Source organism: Glandiceps talaboti, chromosome 9 (genome assembly GCF_964340395.1).
Source record: "Glandiceps talaboti chromosome 9, keGlaTala1.1, whole genome shotgun sequence".
Taxonomy (NCBI): domain Eukaryota; kingdom Metazoa; phylum Hemichordata; class Enteropneusta; family Spengelidae; genus Glandiceps; species Glandiceps talaboti.
This window is the reverse complement of record NC_135557.1, coordinates 8,319,052-8,332,974: the sequence shown is the minus strand read 5'-3', so window position 1 is coordinate 8,332,974 and position 13,923 is coordinate 8,319,052.

Below are 13,923 nucleotides of genomic sequence, written 5' to 3'. Positions count from 1 at the left end.
GCCTGTGTCTGGTTTAATACATATTCGGGTTTACGCCTGCGCATTTTGCACACGTTACAATTTGTTTGTGTATATAGTTATTCACATCATGCACATGTGTCACTTGTACTTCACGTGCAGTGCTAGTGCTCCTTCAAGTCACAGAATTGTCTGTGTTCCAGTCTAGATGTATACATCGCGAGAGCGTAGTGCAAGTGCGAACCAGAGGTGCGAACTTTCACGGTAAGTTGACCCCTGTTCTTTCATCGACAAAAATGTACATGTGTCACTATTATTAGAAAAACTATGCGTGTGTCTGGATCACAACAACTTGTAATTGTGTGCTAATAAGTATACACTATTCCATGATGGCAATATTCTACTCTATTTCGACCGTAATACAAAACAATCAATATTGGCAGCTGAATATTCCGGAGCAATCGCCGGCAACGATAACTTTGAATATTGTATATACCCAAATAACGTCATTATTTTGTATGATCATCATAGATAGCATTCTTGAATAGAATCTTAGCTCACGTCACAAGGGACTGATTCTCCATTGTCAGAAACGTTTCCCGTAATATCAAGCAGGACATGCAGTTTAGAAAGTAGTGTGTTTGTCGCTAGTATAGACCCACCCCTATGCATTGTCTCACTCTGAGTTGTAACACATAAACACAGATAAAGATAAGATAACGAGGTGTAACATTTATTATGCGTACATGATTATGAATGCATCTTTATACTCAAAATACAATGTACAAAGCAATTGACACAAGTACAATTAACATTCTGTGGGTTTAAAATGGGCCATATAATGAGTTTTGAATAAACACAGCTGTTGGAATGAACGATGTTTTGAAGAGAACCATGCAAGATTGTGTATACATAGACAGTTTTCTGAGCTTTCCTAGTGACTAGCATGAAGTTTAACAACAGACATTGATACTGGTAGTAGTACTGTATTCTCAGCTGTGTCTACAGTCAGTCAATCTTTACATGCATGGTAAAGCATACAAAAATAACATGCAGAAATAAAATGATTAAAATATATTCTTTTAACCAACTGATGGAGCACTGTTTACATCGACTAGAAAGTTTCCAAGAGGAAGTCTATCATCTGAGGTCAAAATATGCAGAAACTGAATGAAAATTTGAATTATCTAATGAAAAAGAAGAAGAATAAGTGCCTTTCTTTAATTTGTATAATGAGAATAAAGCATGAAATGATGAAATTCATCTTCTACCGCATAATTTGACAAAATTTAAAGATTCTTTCATCATGTACAGGAATCTTAGGAGTACACCATCTCCCCAACTCAATATAAATATTATAATCCAAAATTCTAAATTTAGTCACTAGTCTTCTACCAACTGGATTTTTAATTTGCAGAAGATGTTTCTCAAAACCAAAAGCTGTTTTAAATAATCCAGGGAAATAATCTAAATGTTCTCATTTTGTTTTTATTAGTACTTTTTTCTTCTAATGTCATTATGTAATTCCCTGTACCATGATTACAAAATTCTAGACATAAGTCATAAAATTATGATGAACCTTCCTAGTATAATTAAACCTGCAAAGATTTGACCACACACTGTTCTCATTATATTTAACAAGTAAATTTCTAATAATAAAATATAAATACCCCATGTTGAATAACACATAGAACAAATGTAGGCTGCTCACAATAAATTGTCCATCGACAATTAATCTATACCAATACTTTAACAGAAGTTTAATTACAGTGAAATTAGTGGGGAAATGACCTAATTCTCCAACAATACCACATCTTGATATCTTATAAGAAACCCAAAGTAGAAATCTATAAAAAGAAAAAAAAAACATCAACAAGAATCTGAAAATTTCTCAATTTCATAACCCCAAACTTCACATCTGTAAGTCACAATAGCAACAATTAAATAATCAAAGAGATCTAAAGCCACATCAATAGAAATACTCTAGTTAGAAGAAATAGTTATACATGAACTTAAGAGAGCTCTCGTGGATTTAAACTTCAAGTTATTGAGGTTTTGTTTAAATTTACTGTTAGAAGAAATAATGATACCAAGAAAACAGTATTCTCTTAGGCTTACATTGTCGAGAGTAAAATTATAAAAAATAAAATTTGGATTTCCTGTATTTACATATGACCTTGATTTCTTAATGTTGATTATTATTTTCTACTTTGTACAAAATAATGTAATTTAAATAAACAACTTTGCAACTCAACTTTAATTTCTAGTGGTAGAGACTCATCAGCATATAAAAGACAATTCAGAGACACACTTGTAAGTTTCACAGGGCTATCATTCTTGACAAAACAAGCTCTTTCCAAACTGGTGGATTCTAAATCAACTCTTTCCTTGTTTTTGACCTTCCTTTACCAATCTTAGACTAAAGTACTAAAATTTATTACAAAAATGTTCGCAATTTTCGTTTTAAACATGTACAAATGTAACTAGATTTTTGTATGAGGCCAGACACCAGAGTTATACCTAGCCTTACAAACTATGCTCTATTCCAAATTCATTCATGCTACAACAACACTGTCACTGTTTCTCACCTACTTCTATCCATCTTAGTCTAAACTATTAAAATTTATTAGAAAAATGTCAGCCATTTTGATTTTTAGCATGTAACTAGGAGACCAGACACCAGAGTTACCTAGCCTTACAAACTATACTCTTTTCCAAATTGATTCATGCTACAATAACACTGTCACTGTTTTTCACCTATTTCTATCCATCTTAGACTAAACTACTAAAATTTATTAGAAAAATGTCCGCCATTTTGATTTTTAGCATGTAACTAGGAGACCAGACACCAGAGTTACCTAGCCTTACAAACTATACTCCTTTCCAAATTCATTCATGCTACAATAACACTGTCACTGTTTTTCACCTATTTCTATCCATCTTAGACTAAACTACTAAAATTTGATAGAAAAATGTCCGCCATTTTGATTTTTAGCATGTAACTAGGAGACCAGACACCAGAGTGACCTAGCCTTACAAACTATACTCCTTTCCAAATTGAATCATGCTACAATAACACTGTCACTGTTTTTCACGTATTTCTATCCATCTTAGACTAAACTACTAAAATTTATTAGAAAAATGTCCGCCATTTTGATTTTTAGCATGTAACTAGGAGACCAGACACCAGAGTTACCTAACCTTACAAACTATACTCCTTTCCAAATTGAATCATGCTACAATAACACTGTCACTGTTTTTCACCTATTTCTATCCATCTTAGACTAAACTACTAAAATTTATTAGAAAAATGTCCGCCATTTTGATTTTTAGCATGTAACTAGGAGACCAGACACCAGAGTTACCTAACCTTACAAACTGTACTCCTTTCCAAATTGAATCATGCTACAATAACACTGTCACTGTTTTTCACCTATTTCTATCCATCTTAGACTAAACTACTAAAATTTATTAGAAAAATGTCCGCCATTTTGATTTTTAGCATGTAACTAGGAGACCAGACACCAGAGTTACCTAACCTTACAAACTATACTCCTTTCCAAATTGAATCATGCTACAATAACACTGTCACTGTTTTTCACCTATTTCTATCCATCTTAGACTAAACTACTAAAATTTATTAGAAAAATGTCCGCCATTTTGATTTTTAGCATGTAACTAGGAGACCAGACACCAGAGTTACCTAGCCTTACAAACTATACTCTTTTCCAAATTGAATCATGCTACAATAACACTGTCACTGTTTTTCACCTATTTCTATCCATCTTAGACTAAACTACTAAAATTTATTAGAAAAATGTCAGCCATTTTGATTTTTAGCATGTAACTAGGAGACCAGACACCAGAGTTACCTAGCCTTACAAACTGTACTCTTTTCCAAATTCATTCATGCTACAATAACACTGTCACTGTTTTTCACCTATTTCTATCCATCTTAGACTAAACTACAAAAATTTATTAGAAAAATGTCCGCCATTTTGATTTTTAGCATGTAACTAGGAGACCAGACACCAGAGTTACCTAACCTTACAAACTATACTCCTTTCCAAATTGAATCATGCTACAATAACACTGTCACTGTTTTTCACCTATTTCTATCCATCTTAGACTAAACTACTAAAATTTGTTAGAAAAATGTCCGCCATTTTGATTTTTAGCATGTAACTAGGAGACCAGACACCAGAGTTACCTAGCCTTACAAACTATACTCTTTTCCAAATTGAATCATGCTACAATAACACTGTCACTGTTTTTCACGTATTTCTATCCATCTTAGACTAAACTACTAAAATTTATTAGAAAAATGTCAGCCATTTTGATTTTTAGCATGTAACTAGGAGACCAGACACCAGAGTTACCTAGCCTTACAAACTATACTCTTTTCCAAATTCATTCATGCTACAATAACACTGTCACTGTTTTTCACCTATTTCTATCCATCTTAGACTAAACTACTAAAATTTGATAGAAAAATGTCCGCCATTTTGATTTTTAGCATGTAACTAGGAGACCAGACACCAGAGTTACCTAACCTTACAAACTATACTCCTTTCCAAATTGAATCATGCTACAATAACACTGTCACTGTTTTTCACCTATTTCTATCCATCTTAGACTAAACTACTAAAATTTGTTAGAAAAATGTCCGCCATTTTGATTTTTAGCATGTAACTAGGAGACCAGACACCAGAGTTACCTAGCCTTACAAACTATACTCTTTTCCAAATTGAATCATGCTACAATAACACTGTCACTGTTTTTCACGTATTTCTATCCATCTTAGACTAAACTACTAAAATTTATTAGAAAAATGTCAGCCATTTTGATTTTTAGCATGTAACTAGGAGACCAGACACCAGAGTTACCTAGCCTTACAAACTATACTCTTTTCCAAATTCATTCATGCTACAATAACACTGTCACTGTTTTTCACCTATTTCTATCCATCTTAGACTAAACTACTAAAATTTGATAGAAAAATGTCCGCCATTTTGATTTTTAGCATGTAACTAGGAGACCAGACACCAGAGTGACCTAGCCTTACAAACTATACTCCTTTCCAAATTGAATCATGCTACAATAACACTGTCACTGTTTTTCACGTATTTCTATCCATCTTAGACTAAACTACTAAAATTTATTAGAAAAATGTCCGCCATTTTGATTTTTAGCATGTAACTAGGAGACCAGACACCAGAGTTACCTAACCTTACAAACTATACTCCTTTCCAAATTGAATCATGCTACAATAACACTGTCACTGTTTTTCACCTATTTCTATCCATCTTAGACTAAACTACTAAAATTTGTTAGAAAAATGTCCGCCATTTTGATTTTTAGCATGTAACTAGGAGACCAGACACCAGAGTTACCTAGCCTTACAAACTATACTCTTTTCCAAATTGAATCATGCTACAATAACACTGTCACTGTTTTTCACGTATTTCTATCCATCTTAGACTAAACTACTTAAATTTATTAGAAAAATGTCAGCCATTTTGATTTTTAGCATGTAACTAGGAGACCAGACACCAGAGTTACCTAGCCTTACAAACTATACTCTTTTCCAAATTCATTCATGCTACAATAACACTGTCACTGTCTTTCACCTATTTCTATCCATCTTAGACTAAACTACTAAAATTTGATAGAAAAATGTCCGCCATTTTGATTTTTAGCATGTAACTAGGAGACCAGACACCAGAGTTACCTAGCCTTACAAACTATACTCTTTTCGAAATTGATTCATGCTACAATAACACTGTCACTGTTTTTCACCTATTTCTATCCATCTTAGACTAAACTACTAAAATTTATTAGAAAAATGTCCGCCATTTTGATTTTTAGCATGTAACTAGGAGACCAGACACCAGAGTTACCTAGCCTTACAAACTATACTCTTTTCCAAATTGATTCATGCTACAATAACACTGTCACTGTTTTTCACCTATTTCTATCCATCTTAGACTAAACTACTAAAATTTATTAGAAAAATGTCAGCCATTTTGATTTTTAGCATGTAACTAGGAGACCAGACACCAGAGTTACCTAACCTTACAAACTGTACTCCTTTCCAAATTGAATCATGCTACAATAACACTGTCACTGTTTTTCACCTATTTCTATCCATCTTAGACTAAACTACTAAAATTTATTAGAAAAATGTCAGCCATTTTGATTTTTAGCATGTAACTAGGAGACCAGACACCAGAGTTACCTAGCCTTACAAACTATACTCTTTTCCAAATTCATTCATGCTACAATAACACTGTCACTGTTTTTCACCTATTTCTATCCATCTTAGACTAAACTACTAAAATTTGATAGAAAAATGTCCGCCATTTTGATTTTTAGCATGTAACTAGGAGACCAGACACCAGAGTGACCTAGCCTTACAAACTATACTCCTTTCCAAATTGAATCATGCTACAATAACACTGTCACTGTTTTTCACCTATTTCTATCCATCTTAGACTAAACTACTAAAATTTATTAGAAAAATGTCCGCCATTTTGATTTTTAGCATGTAACTAGGAGACCAGACACCAGAGTTACCTAGCCTTACAAACTATACTCCTTTCCAAATTGAATCATGCTACAATAACACTGTCACTGTTTTTCACCTATTTCTATCCATCTTAGACTAAACTACTAAAATTTGTTAGAAAAATGTCAGCCATTTTGATTTTTAGCATGTAACTAGGAGACCAGACACCAGAGTTACCTAGCCTTACAAGCTATACTCTTTTCCAAATTCATTCATGCTACAATAACACTGTCAATGTTTTTTACCTATTTCTATCCATCTTAGACTAAACTACTAAAATTTATTAGAAAAATGTCCGCCATTTTGATTTTTAGCATGTAACTAGGAGACCAGACACCAGAGTTACCTAACCTTACAAACTATACTCCTTTCCAAATTGAATCATGCTACAATAACACTGTCACTGTTTTTCACCTATTTCTATCCATCTTAGACTAAACTACTAAAATTTGTTAGAAAAATGTCAGCCATTTTGATTTTTAGCATGTAACTAGGAGACCAGACACCAGAGTTACCTAGCCTTACAAACTATACTCTTTTCCAAATTCATTCATGCTACAATAACACTGTCAATGTTTTTTACCTATTTCTATCCATCTTAGACTAAACTACTAAAATTTATTAGAAAAATGTCAGCCATTTTGATTTTTAGCATGTAACTAGGAGACCAGACACCAGAGTTACCTAGCCTTACAAACTATACTCCTTTCCAAATTAAATCATGCTACAATAACACTGTCACTGTTTTTCACGTATTTCTATCCATCTTAGACTAAACTACTAAAATTTGATAGAAAATGTCAGCCATTTTGATTTTTAGCATGTAACTAGGAGACCAGACACCAGAGTTACCTAGCCTTACAAACTATACTCTTTTCCAAATTGAATCATGCTACAATAACACTGTCACTGTTTTTCACGTATTTCTATCCATCTTAGACTAAACTACTAAAATTTATTAGAAAAATGTCAGCCATTTTGATTTTTAGCATGTAACTAGGAGACCAGACACCAGAGTTACCTAGCCTTACAAACTATACTCTTTTCCAAATTCATTCATGCTACAATAACACTGTCACTGTTTTTCACCTATTTCTATCCATCTTAGACTAAACTACTAAAATTTATTAGAAAAATGTCCGCCATTTTGATTTTTAGCATGTAACTAGGAGACCAGACACCAGAGTTACCTAACCTTACAAACTATACTCCTTTCCAAATTGAATCATGCTACAATAACACTGTCACTGTTTTTCACCTATTTCTATCCATCTTAGACTAAACTACTAAAATTTGTTAGAAAAATTCCGCCATTTTGATTTTTAGCATGTAACTAGGAGACCAGACACCAGAGTTACCTAGCCTTACAAACTATACTCTTTTCCAAATTGAATCATGCTACAATAACACTGTCACTGTTTTTCACCTATTTCTATCCATCTTAGACTAAACTACTAAAATTTATTAGAAAAATGTCAGCCATTTTGATTTTTAGCATGTAACTAGGAGACCAGACACCAGAGTTACCTAGCCTTACAAACTATACTCTTTTCCAAATTCATTCATGCTACAATAACACTGTCACTGTTTTTCACCTATTTCTATCCATCTTAGACTAAACTACTAAAATTTGATAGAAAAATGTCCGCCATTTTGATTTTTAGCATGTAACTAGGAGACCAGACACCAGAGTGACCTAGCCTTACAAACTATACTCCTTTCCAAATTGAATCATGCTACAATAACACTGTCACTGTTTTTCAGTATTTCTATCCATCTTAGACTAAACTACTAAAATTTATTAGAAAAATGTCCGCCATTTTGATTTTTAGCATGTAACTAGGAGACCAGACACCAGAGTTACCTAACCTTACAAACTATACTCCTTTCCAAATTGAATCATGCTACAATAACACTGTCACTGTTTTTCACCTATTTCTATCCATCTTAGACTAAACTACTAAAATTTGTTAGAAAAATGTCCGCCATTTTGATTTTTAGCATGTAACTAGGAGACCAGACACCAGAGTGACCTAGCCTTACAAACTATACTCCTTTCCAAATTGAATCATGCTACAATAACACTGTCACTGTTTTTCAGTATTTCTATCCATCTTAGACTAAACTACTAAAATTTATTAGAAAAATGTCAGCCATTTTGATTTTTAGCATGTAACTAGGAGACCAGACACCAGAGTTACCTAGCCTTACAAACTATACTCTTTTCCAAATTCATTCATGCTACAATAACACTGTCACTGTTTTTCACCTATTTCTATCCATCTTAGACTAAACTACTAAAATTTATTAGAAAAATGTCCGCCATTTTGATTTTTAGCATGTAACTAGGAGACCAGACACCAGAGTTACCTAACCTTACAAACTATACTCCTTTCCAAATTGAATCATGCTACAATAACACTGTCACTGTTTTTCACCTATTTCTATCCATCTTAGACTAAACTACTAAAATTTGTTAGAAAAATGTCCGCCATTTTGATTTTTAGCATGTAACTAGGAGACCAGACACCAGAGTTACCTAGCCTTACAAACTATACTCTTTTCCAAATTGAATCATGCTACAATAACACTGTCACTGTTTTTCACGTATTTCTATCCATCTTAGACTAAACTACTAAAATTTATTAGAAAAATGTCAGCCATTTTGATTTTTAGCATGTAACTAGGAGACCAGACACCAGAGTTACCTAGCCTTACAAACTATACTCTTTTCCAAATTCATTCATGCTACAATAACACTGTCACTGTTTTTCACCTATTTCTATCCATCTTAGACTAAACTACTAAAATTTGATAGAAAAATGTCCGCCATTTTGATTTTTAGCATGTAACTAGGAGACCAGACACCAGAGTGACCTAGCCTTACAAACTATACTCCTTTCCAAATTGAATCATGCTACAATAACACTGTCACTGTTTTTCAGTATTTCTATCCATCTTAGACTAAACTACTAAAATTTATTAGAAAAATGTCCGCCATTTTGATTTTTAGCATGTAACTAGGAGACCAGACACCAGAGTTACCTAACCTTACAAACTATACTCCTTTCCAAATTGAATCATGCTACAATAACACTGTCACTGTTTTTCACCTATTTCTATCCATCTTAGACTAAACTACTAAAATTTGTTAGAAAAATGTCCGCCATTTTGATTTTTAGCATGTAACTAGGAGACCAGACACCAGAGTTACCTAGCCTTACAAACTATACTCTTTTCCAAATTGAATCATGCTACAATAACACTGTCACTGTTTTTCACGTATTTCTATCCATCTTAGACTAAACTACTTAAATTTATTAGAAAAATGTCAGCCATTTTGATTTTTAGCATGTAACTAGGAGACCAGACACCAGAGTTACCTAGCCTTACAAACTATACTCTTTTCCAAATTCATTCATGCTACAATAACACTGTCACTGTTTTTTACCTATTTCTATCCATCTTAGACTAAACTACTAAAATTTATTAGAAAAATGTCAGCCATTTTGATTTTTAGCATGTAACTACGAGACCAGACACCAGAGTTACCTAGCCTTACAAACTATACTCCTTTCCAAATTAAATCATGCTACAATAACACTGTCACTGTTTTTCACGTATTTCTATCCATCTTAGACTAAACTACTAAAATTTGATAGAAAATGTCAGCCATTTTGATTTTTAGCATGTAACTAGGAGACCAGACACCAGAGTTACCTAGCCTTACAAACTATACTCTTTTCCAAATTCATTCATGCTACAATAACACTGTCACTGTTTTTCACGTATTTCTATCCATCTTAGACTAAACTACTAAAATTTATTAGAAAAATGTCCGCCATTTTGATTTTTAGCATGTAACTAGGAGACCAGACACCAGAGTTACCTAACCTTACAAACTATACTCCTTTCCAAATTGAATCATGCTACAATAACACTGTCACTGTTTTTCAACTATTTCTATCCATCTTAGACTAAACTACTAAAATTTATTAGAAAAATGTGAGCCATTTTGATTTTTAGCATGTAACTAGGAGACCAGACACCAGAGTTACCTAACCTTACAAACTATACTCCTTTCCAAATTCATTCATGCTACAATAACACTGTCACTGTTTTTCACCTATTTCTATCCATCTTAGACTAAACTACTAAAATTTATTAGAAAAATGTCAGCCATTTTGATTTTTAGCATGTAACTAGGAGACCAGACACCAGAGTTACCTAGCCTTACAAACTATACTCTTTTCGAAATTGATTCATGCTACAACAACACTGTCACTGTTTTTCACCTACTTCTACCCATCTTAGATTAAACTACTAAAATTAATAAGAAAAATGTCAGCCATTTTGATTTTTAGCATGTACATGTAACTGAGACCGGACACCAGAGTTACATGTACCTAGCCTTGCAAACTTTGCTCTTTTCCAAATCTCATTTAACAGAAACATAACTAGCAAAAGAAATCATGATCAAATACTACACCAATACTTTGACCATAAATATTTGCAAGTTTTAGAGTTGAACAATAAATGTATTAATCCTTTGTTAACTTTCTTATCTCTTACAGGTTTGTTACACAGTACATAACAGATGTCCTATTCAAAGAAGCTGTTGTTTTGCTCGTCTCTAAGAGAGAAAAAATAACTTCAGACTCTATGTGTAGTAAAACAGAAATTTAGATCTTAAATCAATTAGTTGTGCACAAGGACATGAGCTCTATTTTGAACATTTTTAATACAATTGAAATGAAGAGTGTGTGTGTGTGTGTGTGTGTGTGTGTGTGTGTGTGTGTGTAAACAACTTAGTCGAAAACTGCAGTCCGATTTCTTTGATACTTGGTGGTCATGTTATATTGGATGTCTAGTAGTGAAATTGTTCAAATGAAAATGATCACATCAGATATATGGGTTTTGGGTCAAAAATGTGATTTTTGTCAAAGAATTTAAACTACCAAACTACTGGGCAGATTGGCCTGAAATTTGGTGGGAAGATTCTCAGGGGTGTGTAAATTAAGATTTGTTCATGACATGATGTTTCCATGTGTAATATGCAAAGTAGGGCTTTTTGGTTAAAAACCTACAATTCCAAAACTACTCAGTAGATTGGGCTGAACTTTTAACAGGGATGTATCTGCCGGTGTATAGATGAAGAAATATTAAGCATATAATGATCTCATCAGTAACATCCAAATTAGGTGTAAACATGTAAATTGGTCAAAAATTTATATCTCAAAAAGTACTTGGTCAGGGAAACTGAAATTTGGTGAGATGGTTCTAGAAGTGTTGTTCTGCAGATTTCCTTTAGAATAGTTTGATACAATTGGCCCTAGCAACCATGACCATGGCCTTAGCAACAACCAAATGGCAGTATATTTTGGTTAAATAAGAACACCATCTGGTAGGCAGTTAGTAAACATTCAAAAAATGTATGCAAATATCCCTAGCAACAGTGGCCCCGCCCATGGCAACAGCCCAATAATCACATATGTGACAAACATAACATGGTTGGATAGGCAACTGGATAGTCATTCAACAAATGAACACCTATTTTTAGAATGGACTAGCATATGGATAAATATTTTAAAAAACTACAGTTGTGCTACATCGCCATTGGCAGTATTTTGGAAAACAATAGTTGTGCTACAATGCCATTTTATATTTCTTTTTTTCTAAATATTTTTTTTCATATCTGAGGTAGTTATGTTTTTCATTGTTCTCCATATGCTCTCTGTTTTTGGTTTCTTCTCATCAGATGTACAGTCATTACATTTTGGAAGAAAAGTTTTATATTGTCTTTTTAAATTGATGTCAGTTTGTGCATCCACCAATTCTTGCGAGACTTCATAATTTTTGTGATGTTACAATTTTTTTCTTGAACTTGTTAATAAAAAGGTTAGGGTCGGCAGTGAAAAACTAGGCAGGGTCAGATAACCGGAATCAAACAATTATTTTTTTTTATTGCTTTAAGAATTATTCAGAACATGATGATTCCATTATTGATATGCAAATTATGGCTAAAATGTGTCTTTTTGGTAAAATAATCTTTAATTCCAAAAGTAATGAGCTGGAAATTAATTTGAATGGCTCTTGGGGTATATAGATGAAGAAGTGTTAAGCATATGATGATCTCATCAGTGACATGAAAATTAGGTATAAAAATGTGAATTTTGTTTAATCTTGTCTCTTGGCTCTCTTCGTTGGTGTAAACACACATGTGTTTTTGTAATTTGTACTTCAAGCACTTGTTAAATGAGAATGTTAAAAGACACAATCTTTTGTCATTAGAAAAATTTTGGATATTGCAAAGAGATATAGTCATATAACTTAAATCATGGATAATATTAATAAGTAATAAAATGTAAAATGAACAGAAAACCAGTGTGGACTTCTATATATCTGACAATTTTACATGTTATACACAGAGTGAAGCTAGCATGTAAGTGGTGAATGATTTCATTTTATTTGATTCAGTTTTATTTTTTGTTGTTGAATGAGACTGATTTTAGGGAGCGATCAGATTTTACGCTGACTGTTTGTTCACCCCACCCCTGCTGACAAATAAAAAAACACTGCCCCCCCCCCCCCCACATCTGTTGACAAGAAATATTCTTGTTCTTTCTTGCAATATATAAAGCTCTTTAGGCAGGAACCCTATGAGAAGTATGATTGTCTGTTCATAGCTGTGCAAAATATTCATGGTTTTAGTAACCAAAAGTTCTAGGATATCTCTTACATTGAGTGAACTATTATCATTATAGATTAATTCAGCTAATTATAAAGTACATTATTAGAAATGAAATTAACATAATTGTAAACCTAGGGGTTTCAGTAAGTTTCAAAGTAGGGAGAGAACTTGAAAAAGTGTCGGGAGAAGTGCATGCTATGCCCATGCGTGCATGCTATACAAGTGGGAGGGGGTGTCCCCCTCCCATGGTAAGATCTTTTGAAAAATGAACACCTTTTGGAGGCCATTTAGAGCACCATTCATAAGTAAAACACAACTTAGTTATATCATAAAAGTATCACTAATTTTAGGGTTTCAAAAGTTTAAATCATTTCAAGTCATATTGACACAAATGATAATGAAAAAAAGATCAAGTACAAAGTATAGTATAGTTTGTTTTATTTATTTACTTGCCCTATGTGGGCTTACCAAGTGAACATTTTGTTCAATACAAATACATCCACTGGGCTTATAATAGTGTATGGTACTATACTATAAACTGTACAAGACTATATACTATATACTATGCTATGCTATATACTATATACTATATTATACTATACTATATACTGTACTATAAAATATACTGTACAATACTATACTATAATATTCTATACCTATACTAAATTATATAGTATATAGTCTAGAATGGTAGTCTAGTATAGTA